Source organism: Vombatus ursinus, unplaced genomic scaffold (assembly GCF_900497805.2).
Source record: "Vombatus ursinus unplaced genomic scaffold, bare-nosed wombat genome assembly UNPS02014773.1, whole genome shotgun sequence".
Taxonomy (NCBI): domain Eukaryota; kingdom Metazoa; phylum Chordata; class Mammalia; order Diprotodontia; family Vombatidae; genus Vombatus; species Vombatus ursinus.
In genome coordinates, this window is record NW_020954551.1 from 40,907,047 (window position 1) to 40,926,359 (window position 19,313).

Genomic DNA, 19,313 nt, shown 5'->3' on the forward strand with positions numbered 1-19,313 from the left:
GAATGGCTTCATGGCAACTGAGGCAGTCTGCCTAGCCACACTCTTGCCTTGTCAGTGGTTTTTAACCCCTTGCAGCCCAGACCGGAGACTTTGAGGCTGTGTAACCCTCAGTTGGCATTAATGGCTAGAAGGCTTGGGGGCAATAGCATTCATTGAAATCAACCACCTATGGCACTGCTGGGTCAGAACATAACCTGAAAAGCTCTGAAATACCCCCCAGCATCAGATCAATGGTCCTATCAGCTCAAGAGAGTCTCAGACAATAAAATAACCAACCAGCAGCAGAACAACAGATCCCATACATGTTAGCTTGCTTTAGGAGTAATAATAACATTTTTTTAGTGCTTTAAGGTTTGCAAAGGGCTTTACAAATATTATCTAATTTGATCCTTACGACAACCCTGGGATATAGGTGCTATTACTACTCACCTTTTACAGATGATGAAGCTAAGGCAAGAGGTTAAATGACTTGCCCAGGATCACACAGCTAGAAAATGTCTAAGGCTAGATTTGAACTAGGTATTTGAGCTAGGACTCCAGATTCAGTGCTTTATCTACTATGACACTAGTTGTCTTAATTTATTCACTATGGATCTCCTTCATGAGCTTATCAAAATCCAAGAGAAAGAACTACACTAGGAAACAGGGCACCTTTGTTCCAGACTTGGCTCTGCCATTAATTGGTCAAATAACTTTAAAAAAATTGATTTCTGAACAATAGTTGCTTTCCCTGTAAAATGAAGGGGTTGGTTCAGATGACTTCTAGGACCCCTTCTAACTCTAGAGTTTTATGAATAGATGGACTGACCATGATTGACCTCCTCGGATGACATTATCCAAACTCTACTCACTAGATCACAAAGTAGAGAGAGGCAACATGACATTAAAAACAAACAAACAAACAAACAAACAAACAAAAAACTCTGCCTCTGACATTTAGAAGCTGTGTAACCATTCAGGGTCTCAGGAAACTCTCAGCTTATATAGACAGGTCGACTCTCTGCTGGTGAAAAATCACAGATCCTTGATGTTCTGAGTGTAAAGTAGGTCTGCTTTCCTTTAGACGAGAACTCTCCCTCCTAGGTTTTAAGGGGCCCCTCTGATTTCTATTTCATGTTCCCTCTTGCCATAATCTCTACAATTTTGTAGACTTCAGTTGGATCCTTCTCATCCTGACTCTCTTTCTAAGGAAACTAGAGATGTTGGGAGCACGTCCCTGGGAGTGATTCCAAAAAGGATTGCCACAGATGCCCTCAAACCATTGCTGGAAGGATCACAGGCTAACACAGGATGGTACTTTAGATGTACTTTTATATTCTATCCACACTAGAAGAGACATACTTCAATGAGCCCATTGATCAGTGTGTCTTTATATAAAATCAAATAAGCTAACATATGTAAAGTACTTTGCAAACTTTAAAACACTACATAGATGCTTGCTAGTAGGAGTGGTAGTGGTGGTGGTGGTAGTAGTAGTAGTAGTAGCAGTAGTAGTCTCATAGATCATAGATTTAGAGCTAGAAGGTACCTTAGAGATTATTTAGTCTAAGATTATCATTTTAAAGAGGAAGAAGCTGAAGTCCAAGGAAAGTAAGCAACTTGCCCAAAGTTATGCATACAGTAGGTAGTAGGGTTTGGAACTGAACCCAGGTCACCTAACTCTAGACAAATGCCATATCAACTCTTCTCCACTGCTTTCAGTTGGGGGAAGACTTGGAAATGGGAAGTCACAGTCCCTGCTTCTCAAGAGCTTATGACAGGTCTGAGAAGGTGACTCACTTTCAGGAAAGAACAGTGAGTGAAAATATGAGAATCTCCATTGCATTGCACCAAGTCTCCTGTCTGGTCTCCAGCCTCCTTCAGGAAGGGGAAGAATGCTATTGCACCATGCACCAGTCTCCTGCTTTTGGAGTAAGAGTAGAGCAGGGGTGGGGAACCTGCATCCTCAAGGCCACACATGGCCCTCTAGGTCCTCAAGTGTGGCCCTTTGACTGAATCCAAACTTCACAGAACAAATTCACGCAGGAAATTTGGATTCAGTCAAAAGGCCACACTTGAGGATCTAGAGGGCCATACGTGGCCTTGAGGCCACAGGTTCCCCACCCCTGGGGTAGTAGAAGCTATTCCATTGGGCCAGGTCTCCTGCCTGGTTTCTTGCCTCCTACTGGGAAGAGGAGAAACACCATTCCATTCAGCACCAGACTTTTCCCTTCCAGTGAAGAGGAGAAAGGTCAACTCATTCTTTAATGATTCATAAACTATCCCTTGGTCTTACCCTCTCAATACCAGTAATTCTGGACCACATCTCCCACTCCAGTAGGGGATTGGAGACTCTCTCAAGACTCATTCTCAGTCCCGCACTGCCCAACTCTTCTTCCCATTTCCCTCAACCTACCCTACCCCACAATATCCCTCTTTAAAGCTATCCATCCCTTCCTCTGTGCTCTCTGAAATGCCTGCTCTATAAGCAACAAACTCACTTTCATCTTAAATCTTTTCCTTTCCCAGTCCTCCATTTTCTGACTCTCAGTGAGACCTGACTCTCTCCTGATGACATAACTTCTCTTACTATCTTTTCCAGAACTGGTTGTACTTCCACTCACTCCTCCTGATTCACTGGTTGAGGTGAAAGACTTGGGATGCTTCTCATCGCCACTCCCAGGTTCTCTACCACCATCACTCAGTGACCTCTCCACCTTTGAAATGTTCATTCAATTAATATCTACCACTCAGTCAAAACTCCGGTAGCCATTGTCTATCAACCTCCAGGACACTCCTCTTCTTTCCTCAGTGAGTTTAGTGCCTGGCTTACAGTCATTCTCTCCTCCCCAGTTCCTGCCCTCATGCTGCAGGACTTCAACATACTTACTGATACTCCTTCAAACACCCTTACCTTACAGTTACTCAACTTACTCGTTTCCAATGGCCTACTCCTCCACCCGACCTCAGCCACATACAAAGAAGTGCATACCCTTGACTTTGCCATCACCCACAAATCCTCCACTTCCATGTCTGTGCACTCTAAAATTCCTTTATCTGATCAAAACTTCTCCCTCTGCCTTGCCACTCCCAACTCTGTTCTTCATCCTCACTACAACCTCAAATCCATCAGCCCCTCGGTTTGTCATCCCAGGCCATCATCTCTGCAGTAGCCTACACTCTCCTCCTTTTCCATTGTGACTCCTTGGTAAACCAGTCTCACTCTACATTATCCTCTTCTCTTGAGTCCCTTGTCCTTTGATTTTACCACCAATTTTGCCCCGCCAAGCCTCAGCTTTGGATCACTTCCACCATCTTTTGCTTTTACTTCAATGCATGTACTGCTAAATGAAGCTGGAGAAAATCACCAAACTGTGCTAACTGGAGCAATATAAATTTATGTTATATAACCTCAATTGGGTGCTCACTGCAGCAAGACACCTCCCTAGCAAATTCTCTATCCTGTTCATCACAGCAGCTTTTAAGCCTTTTCACCCCTCCTCAAACCTCCCATGGTTTCTGCTCTCCCTCCCCTATCCTCTCAGCTTAGACCATATACTAAGAACTCCCTCTTGTTCTTGCATCCTCATCCAACATCATGTGGATGCTTTCTGCCACTTTCTCCTCTTTTACCCCCTTTTCCTGTTAAGGAAAACCCCTCTGCATGCACAAAGGATCCCATTCCATCCTCTCTTTTCCTATAGATTGCCCCCTCTGTCATCCCTACACTCTTACTTATCTTCCATGTCTTCCTGTCTACTAGCTGCTTCCTCACTGCCTATAAACATGTCCATGTCTCCTCTAGCCTCACAAAACTGTCCCTTGATCCCTCCATCCACCTCTATTTGCTATTGTCCCATATCTCTCTTCTTGGTGGCTAAATTCCTTGAGAAGGTTATCTACAATAGTTGCTTCTACTTCCTTTCCTCACACCCGTAATGTTCTCTCTCCTCATCTTTGCCTCCTGGCTTCCTTCCAGCTCAAGTTCCATCTCCTATGAGAATCCTTTCCTGATCTCCTTTAATTCGAATGCTTTCCCTCTGTTGATTATTTCCATTTTATCTTGTACATATCTCGCATGTATGTAGCTGTTTGCATGTTGTCTCCTCCGTTAGACTGTGAGCTTCTTGAGAGTAGAGACTGTCTTTTCTATTTCTTTGCATTCCCAGTGCTTCGCACAATGTCTGGTGCATGGTAGATTATTAACAAATGTTTGTTGAATGATTGACAGTTTATAATGAGGTGCCAGCCTGGGTGGGAGGGACAGCCCCTGTTAGAAGGAGTCAGAATCGGGAGTGTGCTAGACATGCCTGAGCTTATTTATATGACACTTTAAGGTTTACAAAGCACTCTCCACACAACCTTGCTGTCCTATTTGACTAGAGTATCACCCCCACTTCAGAGATGGGGAAATTGAGGCTCAGAGATGTGAATTGCCTTGCCTAGGCTTTCAGAGCTAGGAAGTTTTGGAGTTGAGAATTGAATTCATATTTAAGTATAAGACTAGTTTTCTTTCCACCATGTCACATTTAATTAATGCGTGCTGATCTGAAGGGAATGGAATTCAATGGCAGGAACATTTTCACAGATGAAGTAGGATTTTGACCTGGGTCCTGATGGATGACTTCCATATGTGGAGAGGAAGGTACCAAAGACAGAGGAGTCATAATTTGAGAGTTGGAAGAGAACTTGGTGACTATCCAGTCCACTTGACTAACTTTACAAAGAAGGCTTTGGAGGAGGCAAGATTCAAGGATGGGCTGGATTTATATGAAGGGAAAAGATACTCCAGGTTGGCAGAATATTATGAGCAAAAGCACGGTGGTAGGAATCAGCAGGGCTTGAGAAACAGTAAATACACAGGTCTGTCTGGAGAAGAGGATTCTCATAAGTGGATTGACGAAGTGAGAGCAGACACAGAGGTTCTTGAATTCCAGGCTACTTTCTCTTGGGAAGAAAGCCTGAGTCTGGTGGGAAATTCCCTTCTCCTCCATGGGACCAAGTAAACAACCTAAGCAGTGAGGTGGAGTAGGAGCCAGAACCAAAAGCGTTGTTGGCCACTGGGTGTCACTAATGTTCCATCCATGAACTAGGGAAAGGCGACCCCCCCCCTTCCCCCCCCACCAGGGCCTGGGAAAGGAGGGGGCTAAAATGCTTATATGGCGGTGGGGGTGGGGAAACCTTGATGAACACTTAGCCTCCGCCTGGCTCTGCTTTCCCCCAGCATCTTTCCTGAGACCCACTCTTTCTGCAAGTACTTAATGAGCACCCAGGGTGTGCTAGGCACTGTGGGAAGGAGTCGATGAAAGCTGCAGAATTGGCCTCTGCCCTAGGCGAATTGATGGTCTAGTTGGGGTACTGGGTCAGCACCCATCAAGACTGTGGAATCATGGAACCCTAGAATGTTGAAGCTGGTGGGTACCTTAGGCCATAGAATGTTGAAAGGGAATTTAGTTGAAAGGGAACTTGGAAGTACATGTTGTAATAAATGTTATAATAAAAAGACAAATTTTTGACAGTGTCAGGAAAGTCTTTCTATCCATGGGAGCCGCCATTGGCAAGTGTAGAGGACCACCTTGGAAAGCAGTAGACCCCCCCCCCTTTTGAGAATCTTCAAGACAAGGTGGGATAACCACTTGTCCATGGTAGGTTGGATTTTCTGGGAATGGGCTAGCTCTGAAATCCTGTGATTCTGTGAATGTGGAACAAATGTTAGAACTGAAGGAAACCTTAGATCATAGACTGTTAGAGCTGGAAATCCACCTCATTTGTGCTTACAGATGAAAGAAATGAAGCCTCAGAGAGGAAGGAGAAGAATCAAGATTTCAACTAATGTCTTCTGCTTACAACAAATTTCACGCCATTTTCACAACATCACATAGCCCTTCTCACTTTAGGACATTAGGTTCATAAGATCATCATAGACTTAGAAATGGGACAGACCTGTTACAGATGAAGAAACTGAGGCCCAGAGAGGGGATATAGCTTAACAGAGCCCAGGCCTAGGACCTATTTCCCCAGCTTTCCAGCACTAAGCTTCTCTTTATTCAATGGTAGGTCTACCAACATTGTAGTTTACTTCTTTGGGCCCTGGGGTTCTTCCCTTCCCCTATTTCTGCTGCTCTGCCCCATCCTGGCCCTGCTTTCCGCTTTCTCTGAAATCTTTCCCAGCTCCGTCTCTTCGCTCCTTCTCTGTCTCTGATGCCCTCCTTGGATTATGCATGCAAGCACCCCTTCCATTAGCAGACATAATCAGGAGCTGGCCGTAATTTGCTCTAGTGTCCATATACAAATACAGATGAACCGATTCAGTGAGTTTGGGGGAAAAAAAAGAGAGACCTGAGATTTCCAGGAGGCTGCACCGCAAATGTTTATTCAACATTTCAAGCTGTGAGCAATTTTGAAGGTTTTTTTGGTCTGTTACTCATGGTGTTTTTTTTCTTCTTCTTCTTCTAATTTAAATGCAGCTGAGACCTCAGAGCTGATCTTAGGAAGGTTTAGATTTGAAAACCACATCTTCTGACTTGTTACAGTAAAATGATAGAATCACAGAATGTTAGAACTGGAAAAAGACCTTTGAGATCATCAAGTCTGTGAGCTGCTTGAGAACAGGGACTGTCTTTTACCTTTCTTTGTATCCCTGGCAGTTAGCACGGTGGCCTGTACATAGTAGGTGTTTAATAAATGTTTACCAACTGATTCAATGTCATTACTTTTCAAATGGGTCAAGTGGGGCCGAGAGAAAGGAAGGCACTAGCCAAAGTCAGCATAGCCAGCTTGTCTTGGAGAGTTTGCCCCCAATGTACTGGGCAAACATTTATTAAGGGCCTCTTGGGTATTATACAGCACCAGGCTGGGCCCCGTGGGAAATATAAAGTTTAGAGAAGATGCAATTCTTGCCTTCATCAAACTTACAGTTTAGTCATTTGTGGTAGAATATTTGGATTCTAATCCTAGTTCACACTAGGTATAAGACTTTGAGTATCATTATACTCTCTGGTTCTCAGTTGCCACATGAAGGTATTGGTAAAAAGAAATAAGAAAACATACAAAAGTAACTTGTAACCATAAAATGTGATAGAAGTGAAAGAGTTAGGGTTTAGCAGAGGGAACAGGTCAGCCGCACCATCTCTGACACATTGAGTCTTCTGAAAGGTGCCCAGGACTTGTCAGTGGTGGGACTTGAACCCAGATCTTCTCTGTCCATTGGGCCTCTCACTTGGAGGTAATTATGGCTATTTCCTTGGGGGACTCATATTACCTTCCTTCTACTCTACAGTGAGTGGGCCTGCACCACTTCTTTCTTTCTCCAAATGAAACATTCTTCACACTAATCCAAGACCCTTTTGCTCCTTCTTTAAGTCTGGGTTACTCATAGAAGTGGGCTCTGCTTTAAAGCAAATTCTAGATGTAAAAGTCTAGATTTTGAATAAAAAAAAAAAATTTGCAAAAACACCCAGAAACATGGCTTTTTGGACAAGGTGAGGCCTAGCCTAGTTTAGAGGCCTATTTCATATTCTATTTTTCCCCTGGCCTCATAAAAACAAGGGATTACCTTTCTTATTCATCCCCTTGGTAAAGGCATGGTATGCTTATGAGACTTATGGATGAGGTCATTGAATATTTTAGATCCTACAAATCTGTGGGCCCTAAAGGACCTGTTTTCCTCAATTTCTCTCACACTTAGTTGTGCCCTCCCAGCATGCTCCTTCCATGGCTAACACGGCTGCCTCCATGTTTTCCATGGGTTGAGCTACAAAGATGGCACCTCTAATCTATTGGCAACAAGGCCTCTTGCCCTGGGTATGTTGCATTGAGGCACATATACATGCAAACATGTGCACACACATATACACACAAATTATGTCTTGTGACTTGGAGTATGTATTTACAAAACAGCTGGCCAAGGTTAAACCTTGCCCTGTAGCCAGAGGGAAAGGTCTGACGGTGGCTAAGATTAGAGAATCATCATGTTCTAACATGAGTTAGCCGGTGTTTTGGGAAAGAGAAGCTAAGTAATTATCTCCACTCTCACTTCCCAGAGGCTAGTGAGCATGGAAGAACATGGTTATCAAGGCAGCAGAAGGTAGCGTTGCAATAACAATAACACCTGAGCTAAAGTAAGGACTTTGTTTCTCACACTGACTTTGGAATCCAGGTGGACCTGGACGGATGGTTACTGAAGAGGGTTGAAGGACAGTAATCTCCTGTGGAACCTCAAATCTGTCCTGATGAATTGGGGTTCGTCGAATATTAGATCTAGAAGGCACCTTAAAACATGGAACGTTAAAAACTAGAAGAGGCCTTGAAAAACGTAGCATGTTTTTTTTTGTTCAGTCATGTCTAACTCTTCATAACCCCATTTGGGTGTTTTCTTGGCAAAGATACTGGAGTGGTTTGCCATTTCCTTCTCCAGTTCATTTTACAGATGAGGAAACTGAGTGAAGTGATTTACCCAGGGTCATACAACTAGTAAGTTTCTGAGGCCAGATTTGAATTCGTGAAGATGAGTCTTCCTGATTCTAGCCCGGTACTCTATCTACTATGCCACATAACTGCCCAATGTAGCATGTCAGAACAAAAAATGTTTGGGGTTTTTTTTTTGTTTTTGTTTTTTGCTTTTTGGTGAGGCAATCAGGGTTAAGTGACTTGCCCAGGGTCACACAGCTAGTAAGTGTAAAGTGTCTGAGGCCAGATTTGAACTCAAGTCCTCCTGACTCCAAGGCCAGAGCTATATCTACTGTGCCACCTAGCTGCCCCTTAGAACAAAAGATGTTCTAACATAGCATGTGAGAAATGGAAGTAGTCTTAGAACACAGAACATTAAAGGTGGAAAGGGCTTGAGAACAAAGCAGGTCAGAGCTGAGAGACATTTTGACAACATCTGGTTCAAGCCCCTTGACTATAGCCCAGGGATGTGTAGTCCCAGGGCATGCAGCTTGTTAGGGGCAGAGCTGAGGTTAGAACCCAGTATTCCCTGCAATGATTGTTTCTACTGCACCAGGATCGGTGACCAGGGTAATACCAGCCCTGAGGACAGTTGAGGAGGTGAAAAGAACATTAGTAGTGGAGGCTGCTATGAGTAGAGGGGGGAGCCTTCCCGCCTATTAGGTGGCTCCACTGGAATGTTGTCAGTATTAGGGGTCTGGACAAGTGACAGAGCATCCCTGTTTTGCATTCCACCAGGGTTTGTTGTATCAACATTCCATCTAATTATCTTTCTCTCCATTTGCTCCGGGGAGTTTTTGAAGTGTAAAGAGATGAGAGGGGCTGTCTGCTTTTCATCTCAGGAGCCCCAGCAGCTTGGCAGAAGGAACACAGAAAAGCTTCTTGGAGGTTGGCTGACACATCAGGAATCAGAGACACTTTGGGGCAGCAGTGGTGGGGTGGTGGCTTATTCCTTTACCCTTTTGCCTTCCTCTCCCTTTATCTGCATCTGGCTGTATCTATCTATACATGTTAGACAAAGCAGAGAGGTTAAGTAGTCATCTGTCTAATCCACACTGTCTTTGCATCCATAGCTTGAGACAGTCTAATGGAAGTGTGTTTGGTTGACTTGGTGGGGGTGTCATCACCCAGTTATCACTTCCTTTCACCTCTGTAGACACAGGTTGAACACCCTTGCCAGGGATGGCCATCCCACAGATTGGTGCCTCTCTTGAAAGAATGCAAATGATTTGGTGAATCCTCTCCCCTCTGTTAGAAAAAGAAACCTAAATCGGTGACCTGAGGAAGGAGGGTCAAAAATGTCATCTTTATAAATGAGTGGTACATTATTTCCCTGATAAATGTGAATTTTAATAAATGGAGAAATACTGTTTCTTCCCTGGTAATTAATCAATCAATCAATTTATCAATTCATTTTCAATTCAGTCACTCAGGAAATCTCCTATCTCTGTCTTCTGGATTAATTAGAAGAGCAGTAACTGAATTCCATGATAATCTAATACTGTCTTGCTGCCAATCAGTTACCCCTTGAGTATCTACTATGTACCCAGCGTTGTACTAGAAACACAGTGAATACTAGGATATTTGTCGCTTACTTGCTGTATGGGAAACTTTAGGGAAAGATGAGAATTACTCTTGTTATACCTTGCTGGGGAAACTGGTGGATGGTCTGGTAGCATGCTATGGAACTGGTGGTCCCTTGAAGAACAGCTGGAAGAAAGAGGGGAGAGAGAAATGCAAACAGAGACAGAGAGACAGAGAAAGAAAAACAGTGAGAGAGAAGGCACATAGAGAGACAGAGCTAAAGATAAAGACATATATAGAGAGAAATAAAGACAGAGAGAATGGGTCTCCCCATTCAGAAATAGAGAGAAGGCTTCCAGCTGTACCCTTCTATTAGCATGGAGCCATGGGAGAAGACAGCTCTTGTGAACTCTGTTAGAGGACACCTCTTCCCCTGGATTGTAAGCAATTCTGGGGATTTACGTATATCTTTGTAGCTAATGGTTGATCATTCCAGGATTTCAATTTTCCTCTTTTTAATAAAGCATTCTTTTGTAACATTATTTGCCTGCAAGTGTCAGTCTTGCTGTACTGAGGGATACAACACATAGGTAAGGGATATAATCAGGGGCACTTCCCATGGAGTTAAATGCTGAAGGACATACAAGACCAGTGGATCTTGGTTGGAGCTCGAGGGGAGGGAAATGGGGAGAACATTATGGAGGTAGAGGTCAGGTTGAAAGGGAGACAGTATGAACAAAGATGCATGAAACTGACTGTCTCTGTCTGTCTCTCCTATATATATATATATATATGCATATTATATGTATGTATGAATATATGCATGTATGTATGTGTGTGTTCTCTCTCATTACTTCTGTCTCTTTCTATCTCTCTGTCTCTGTTTCTGTCTCTGTCTTCTCTCCAGGGTCAAGCACAGAGCCCTAGGGTACTTCATTAGACATACCTCCATATTAACGCACCAATGTTTTTTGTTAGTTTTTTTTTTTCAGTTTTGAACCTTTAATGAGGAAAAAAATATAACAGCAATCATACCATCCCCCTGGGCTCTGTGTGGTCTGGGGACTGTGGACGGGAGGATGACTAGCTCAGCCTGGATGAACAATAATAAAAGATTGACATAAAGTGGGGGGATAAAGCTCTGAGACCTAGGATGTTGCCTCTTCATCACTCAGCAACATGTTGGGGATCCCTCGGCTGATGGGGAACAGGCGTCCAGATTCTGGGCACTGCAAAGTGCCCTCGACCACCTCCACCTCTAACAGGATGTGGTGCACCTTCCTCAGAAAGTCTTCATCCTTCTCGTAGCTCTCCTCCAGCTGCCTGGGCAGCTCAGACAGGTGTCCTCGGCTCTCGGCTGCTTCCACCAGCGCCGTCCACTCCATCTTGGGGATCATGCGCCTCACGAAGTTCGGGTTGAAGTCCATGGGGCTCACGCAGATCTCGGTGGCCTGGATACGCAGCAGGAAGCCCTGGGGCCCCACCCCAAGCACGTGGGAGCTCAGCAAGTTGTGGGTCAGCAGCTTCATCCTGGCCTGCGCGTGCATCCGAGCCGGGACCGGACCACACCAATGTTTTAATCACCACTCTGTAAGTATAGACTTATAACCACTTCCAAATCCACCTAACAGTTCTCTCATCCAGTCTGCATGTCTTCATCTTGCCCTCAAGGATGTGGTGAAAGAATTTCTCAAAAGCATTACTGAAACCCAGATAGACTGTCTCTAGCCTCCCTCCAATCTAGTAAATACTCAAATTGATCTGCATCTCATTGATATAAGAGTCCCCTCCAGTGACCTAGATCACAAGATATCTATGCCTGCGCATCTAGGGCAACTATCATCCATGTCCTCCCCCAAGTTTGTCATGGGGGATTGACCCAGTGTGCTGGAAGTCGTCCTCCCCTTCTGCTAACATCACAAGGGATGTTTCTGAGTACAGGGTGGTACTCTGGCTGCTCACCTGTCATTCTTCCCTCTTGCCATATGACTAGCCATCTTCTCTTTCTACTGTGTAATTCTTTGATGACATCCTTTGCATCTTCTCTCCTTCAGAGTTCCTCATTGATTATACACTGCAATCAACTCACATCCACCGTGCACCTTTCTATCGCCCTCTGTGTGATTCTCATCTTTAGTTCTTCAGAGGCAATGGCCGTGGTCTTGCTGCAACACAGATAAAATGCTTGTATTGGAAAAGGTGGATCTCTGCTGTTGTGAGGAACTTGAGGGTCAGTAAAAGTCCTTTGTAATTTCCTGAAAGCAACCCAGCCCCTTCTTCTCCTCCTATTCAACTCAGATCTAGGAAAGCAGTCAAAAAAGAAAATTAAGTTAGGCATGAATTATTCTTCACGAACCTGTGCTGACTTGTGGTGATCACCACTTCCCTTGCTAAGTGTTCACAAAACAGTTTTTGAATAATTCATTCATCTCTGTTGAAGTCAAATTCACTAACCTATAGTTTTTTTTGGGGGGGGGACCACCTTATTCCTCTACAGAGAATGTAGGGAGCCAACCATGTTGCACTCAGATGAGCCATTTGGATGGCAAAAACTATGGTGCTTTAATTCAGTGTGAGGAATCTCTATGCACTGTATAAAACTGTATAAGCTCCACCCACCCAGAGTAGCAAATTAAAGGTACCCAGTCAAGGTACAGAGTCCAGCCTTGACCAGTTTCAGAGATACTAAGCATTTTCTCAGCTCAAGATTCCTTCTATTCAGGCCTTAAACTCAGTCCTTCCCATACTGATTCCCACTCCCCAAGCCCATTCCCCATGCTAATTTTTACCCTCGTCATCCAGATCTCTTTCCTTAGCCGCTCCGCTCAGTGAGAAGGCAAAATCATTTTCCCTGAGTTCTCTGGCCACAAATTTCTCAGGGTTTAGATTGCTTCTTAGGGCATCACCTTGAACACTGTTTTTTCTACACAGGACATCCTGAGTCTCCCTTTTTATTTCCAATTTGTTCTCCTCCTGCCCAGGTTTTAACTAACTTAATCCTTGTTCTCTTATTGCTCACCTTTCTCCTCTCTCCACTCACCTGGTGTACCAGCATATAGTTCGAAAAATTCACACTACTCACCTACAAAGAATGTAGCAAGTACAGCTTGTCTTTTCACTTTATTCTTAGTGTTTCTGACCCCTCCTGTTCTGATTGGTGATGGAACAAACACTGTAGAATCACATACTTACATATGTATATATTTACTTGTATACATATTTTGTGGCCACCTCATACACATATAATTGGGGAGATTGGGATCATAGAATACCAAAGCTGAAAGGGATATTAGAAATCAGTCTCTTAATTCTCTAAGTGAGGAAACTGAGGCTCAGAGAGAGGAAGTAAATTATTTAAAGTCAAATGGCTCTTAAGTGGCAGAATGGACCCTGACTCCCAGTCCAATACTCTTTCCCTTAAAATATGTCATTTGACATCTTTATAGCACATTTAAAAACCAAAAATATTCACAGTCTCTTAGCTTTGATAATTTGTAATATAAATGTCATGGAGGGACCAGTTGGTTCCAGAGCAGTGGTAGCTGGGGACTTTTTACTAGGGTTCCTACCCATGTAATGCAAGTTATTACAAACTAGAATTGAGTTCCTTAAATGATATAGAGTCTCATTCATTTGTGTATTCACTGAACACTTATTAAATTGATAAATTAGGGATTTTTTTTATTTTTCAGACCTCAAGGGGACTAAAATGTTATCTAGTCCAACTTATTCTTTTTATAGAAGAGGAAATTGAGGCTCAGAGAGGGAAAGGGACTTTGTTTTGTTCATATTTGCTACTTGGCTCTTATTCTGCTTACAGAGAGCACAGGAACAATCAGTAAGGCCTTCAGGGCAGGGATTCTTCTGGAGAATCCCTGTCCCCATTCTCTGCGAACATTAGGCAGGGGATGCCTTGGCATGACTTGGGCTAAATTAAAGCACTGGGTCCCATGTAGCTCTTTGGGGTTCCAAGTCTGAATTAGCACCAAAATCATCTGGAGTTTCCCAGATGGATAGCACTCTCCCTATAACCGGGCCTTTGTGGTCTGAAAATGTGATGTTTTAATGATCCATTTTTATAGGCTACAGTTGGGTTTGCTGTAAAAAGCAGTCCCTCAGCATCCCAATCTGGGAGCCATGCAAATACTATTTATGTTAATTGCTTCCCTGCCCCCTTCTTTCTCCCTTGAAAGAGATTCTTCCAAAGGCATCTAGCCCAGGATGCTTCGATATTACGACTTTGATGTTGCTATAGCTCTGTCTTGAGCCTTCTTCTCTCCTCTATCTCTGCACTCTCTTTTGGTGATCTCATTAGTTCCCGTGGGTTCAATTACTGTCTCTATACAGATAACTCCCAGATCTATACATATATATCTAGCCCTAGTCTCTCTGCTGACCTCCGGTCCTGCATCACCAACTGCCTATTGGACATTTCGAACTGAATGGCCCATGGGCATCTCAAATTCGACACATCCAAAACAGAACTTCTGGCTTCGCCTCTCTGAAGCTCATGGAGTCAGAAAAGGTCAGGGAACAGTTAGTTGGTGAACAGCTAGTGAATCCAGTTTAGCTAGAATGCAGAGTTTAAGTGAAGTAGAACGAAATAAAATTGGAAAGATAGGTTGAAGTCAGATTATGAAGGGCCTTAAATGCCAGGTTAAAGAATGCATATTTTATCTTAGAGGCAAAAAGGAGTCACTGAGGTTTTTGAGCAAGGGGTTAATGTGGTCAGTCCTGTTTTAGGAAGGTCATTTTGGCAGACTATGAAAGAGAAGGAAGAGACTGAAGGCATGGAGACCAGTTAGGAGATTATTATAATAGTCTAGACAAGAATTGATGAGGTGAGTGTGTGAGTGAAGATGAGGGGACAGATGTGAGAGGTAATGAGGGTTATAACTAGTATGGCAGATACATAAGGAAGGAGTAGGGGAAAGATGTGAGAGAGATTATGGAAGCAGACAATAGGATCTGACAATTAATTGGATTAAGGAGTGAGGAAGAGGGAAGAAGACTGAGTTGCTGAGCCTAAATGACTGAGTAAGATAGTTCTATCAACAGAAATGCCCACGTTAGGAGGAGGGCAGGTTTGGCTTAGGTGAAAGAGAAAGAAAGAAGAATTCAGTTTTGGACATGTTAAATCTGAAACCATGCAGGCAGAGATGTCCAACAAGCAATTGGAAATGTAGGCCTGGAGATTAGAGGTTGTTAAGGAGCAGGGCCATTACCAGGGAACCAAGAGGTCAAACCAGTAAGAAGGGGAAGACTACCAAACACACCCAATGCCCATAGCCACAGAATCAAGGGGGAAAGTTGGGAATTAGAACTGACCACTAACTCTCACAGAGAAGGTCTATATCAGTGGTGCAGAAGGATAGAAATGTGACGTTAGTTCAGAGTGCTACTGTTGTGAGAAGACCTTGATCCCAGCTCTGCTGCTTTCTTACTGTGAGACTTTAGGGAAGGTATTTCCCCTGTCTGGGCCTCAGTTTTTTACTCTGTAAAAATAAAAGTGTTGAATTATGTGATTTCTAAGGCCCCTTCTAGCTCCAAATTCTATGATCCAATGGACTAAAGACCCTTGTGGGTACTTAGCTCTAAGGGTGGGCCTGTGACCAGACCCATTTTTTGAAGGGGGTAGTTCAGCCCTATTTCTTGTTCTTATTCTTGTTCTTGTTCTTGTTCTTCTTCTTGTTCTTCTTCTTCTTGTTCTTCTTCTTCTTGTTCTTCTTGTTCTTCTTCCTCCTATCTCACATAGGCCAGAAGTGCAACAACAGTCACTCACAGGCCCAGTACAAGTAGTCATTGGCATAAGAGCTTTGACCTGCCCTGTCAGAGGGACCTAGGTTACTTTATCCTTCTTTGGACAGCTTGGTGCCCCTTTGCTCCCTGGGGCTCACCAAATTGGTACCAGATTTCATAACAGTGCCCAATTGGCTTAGCGGTACCCATTGCAGCTCAGAACTCCTGAGTTCAAGTGATCTGCCATCCTCAGTCTGTCCAGTAATAGAAATTATATCCATCCTTTCCTTGCTTTTTAAAGAATCCTAGAATAAATTTTCGTGGTCCACCAGATACTAGAATTTAGAGTTTGAAGGTGCCATAAAGGCATCTAGTCCAACCCTTTCAATTTGTCATAGGATAATAGCTTTAGAGCAGGAAGGGAACTTTGAGGCCCTTGAGTCCAATTTCCTCATTTTACAGATGAGGAAACTGAGACTTGGAGAGGGGAATTAACTTCACCAAGATTACAAGGGTAGTAAATATCAGAGCCAATATTTGAACTCTGATCCTCAGAATCCAAAGCCAATGCTGTTCCACTGCAATGCACAAGGTAAAGTATCCTTCTACTTTTCTCTCCATTTCTGAGAAATTGAGAAGAAACCATTTCTCTCTTTCACATCCTCCTGCTCTTCTCCTTTCTCCCACCCCCATCACATTGATCCCTTTCTGGAATCCCTAGGCCAGAGTCCAGAAACCAGAACGTTTGCTGCTTCTGCTCCCTTTCAGAAGCTCCTGCCCAACAGCAAAGCCAAGAGAACAACAGACGCAGAAAATGCTCTCCTCTTTGCTAATAGATGCAAAGTGATGGAAAACAATTTTGCCAACTCGGCAGCTCGAATTACCATCAGGCTCTCAGAGGAATAGTGTCAATTTGTAGCTCTTATTACAGGGTAATGCTATTTCCTTAAAAGTTTGCATGTGCATTTTAATGAATTCATAAAACTTGAACTGTAAAAGCCCCATGGGGGGGAACCTGGCAGCTCTTTAATTCCGCATTAAAGCTGAGCTGATGTCAATTGAATTGATTTTGGTGCATCGAGCTGGCATCTGGGAGCAGGAACCAGAGCTCTTGCCCTTCACCTTGTGAAAGCCACTCTGGACAAGTCTAGTGATCAGGTGAAAGTCTGTGATGGATCCCATGTGACCTCAAGCAAGTCATTCTATCTCTCTGAGGCTCAGTTTCCTCATCTGTAAAATGAAGAATTTGGGGGAGATGATCTCAGAGGTCTCTTGAAGCTCTGAATGATGGCTGGAAAAGGGAAAGAAAAAACCCAAGGGTATCCTATAGAAAGCTTTTCCTGGTCAGTGTTCAAAGGCTGATAGAAGTTTTTCCTTGGCAATCTTTGAATAAGCATGCCAAGGAGTTTCAGGGTGTATCATGAAGACACCTGTGTCACCCTTCCCCCAAAATGGGGCATTGAGCTCCATTGCAAAAGATCACATGGTTCTTTCTGCATCTGATATCATTAGGACTCAGATTCCCAATTACATGAACTCTCATTTGAGGTCTTAGACTTCAGATAGTAGAGGTCCCACACATAGACCATGTAAGATGCATCTAGTCATGCCATATAAGCAGCTAATTGTCTTCTATGAAGTATGACAGCCATGATGACAACCTATAACAACAAGAGGGAAAGGAAGGAAAACCTTGAAGTCACAAAGCCAAGTAGCCATAAGCCCCAATGGAGACCTACCTATTGCATACTTCCCTACTCTTTCTCATACCCTACCATGATTATTGCAAAGGATGAGCTAGTTCTAGCCTAAGGTATGCCAGTCTTGATGGCAGTATAGAGTTGGAGTAACAACCTGCCGCTTCCCTCCTGGGGATGATTGGAGCCCTTGTTGCTTAGGGTACAAATCCCCAGCTGATATTTTCCCCTTTCACTAAGAAGCTTGGCCTAGTTTTCTAATTAAGGCCTGGCTACTTAGAGAAAGAACACTCCACAAGGTGGCAGCTATTGGGAGATAGAGGAATATGTGTGTGTAGGGGGTGTAAGGGGTGATCAGGTAGATGCGGCCACCTCGACCTTTAGGAGCATGAGGAGTCATCATGAATTGAGGCCTTTTAAGGACAATTTGTGTTAGAAGAAGTGGTGATTTGGGGGCTCCTACTGAAAGGGGGCCTTTCTCAAGACTGGGAGAACCAACCAACCTACCAAATAGTCACTAAATGTTTAGTGAATGCTGACAACGTGGCATAGAAGAAAAATCCCTGGATTTGGGGTGAGAGGACCTGGGTTCAAATCCTATCTGTGCTACTTACTTGGAAAAGTCATTTAACTCCTCTGGGCCTCAGTTTCTTTATCTGTAAAATAAGAGGGATGGACTAGATGTTCTCTAATGTTTCTTCCAGCTCAAAAGTCTAAACTCTTATTGCATGCCCATACCAACTCTAGGCATACTGAGAGAAATAAGAAAAGGTGAAGAGAGGGGTCCTGTTCTCAAAGAGTTCACAATCTGGATACTGAGAAAGAATGAAGTCACATGAACCATTTAGACTAAAAGTAATTGAATGTGACATTAATACAGATATTAAGGGATGTAGGAGATGAAAGAAGTAGGATTTCTTGACCTTGCTGTTATAGAAATGATCAACTCTTGGTCAGGGTCAGAGGACACCTAAAGATAGGCATAAAATACATATTTGCCTTGATTCTTAAGAATCATATCAAGAGAGCTTTAAACTGAAACTCAAGGAGGAAAGGAAAAAATTTATCTATATGCAGAGAATATTAGGTTTACTATAGAAAGAATATTATCAATGAACATAACCCGTAAGTCGCAGGACACCATATCCAAAAAGAAGTCAGCAATAAAAATTGGAGTTTAGATATCTATTTATGAATGCACAAAGTAGGGGCATTGAGCAAGATGAGCAATCCAAAGGATGAGGAGACAAAATTGACATAGTTATCACTAAGATGTGACAGAATGGATCTCATGATTACAATAGGACTCTAATCACCTTATTCAAAAGGAACACAATAGACGAAAGGAGTAATACAGTAGCACTGTATATTGAAATAATATACTAATCCGAGAAAATTCAGAAAACGAGGGAGGGAACTGGTGAAGAGTACTTGGTTAAGAATTAACAAAAGTGGAAAAAAGTTGATAATCTTGATTGTGCTTCAGACCACCTAGACAGAAGGAGGAACTAGATAAGACGTTTGGGACACACATCACAAAATAAGATATGGTATTGACGGAAGCTGTCAGTAAACAGAATATTTGATGGCGCACTCTCTCTCTGACAAAAGCAGTGTAGCCTTGGACTGCAAGTATAGTCCTGTAGGCTACCGTGTAGCCTTATAACTGGAACTTGTTTTAATGAATAATTTCTTCCTTGAAATGATGAAGGAAGTGATACAAGTAAGTATTATTCCAGACCTGATTCTGACAAACACTTAGATTTTAGAAGAGCGTATTTCAAAAGGCTCATAGAATGAATAGCTAGAATATCATGGAATAAAACTTTATAGGGGAAGTCAGACCAGGAGGGTTAGAAAGCTCTCAAGAACGAAATTCTGAAGACACAAAAGAGAAGTAACTATGAGAGGGTGAAAAGGGAGTGT

General features: G+C 43.1%; 1 pseudogene; it reads right to left on the bottom strand.

Moving 5' to 3' along the window:
- Positions 1 to 11,099: 11,099 nt before the first annotated feature.
- LOC114044322 lies at positions 11,100 to 11,498 on the bottom strand (annotated as a pseudogene).
- Positions 11,499 to 19,313: the final 7,815 nt, after the last annotated feature.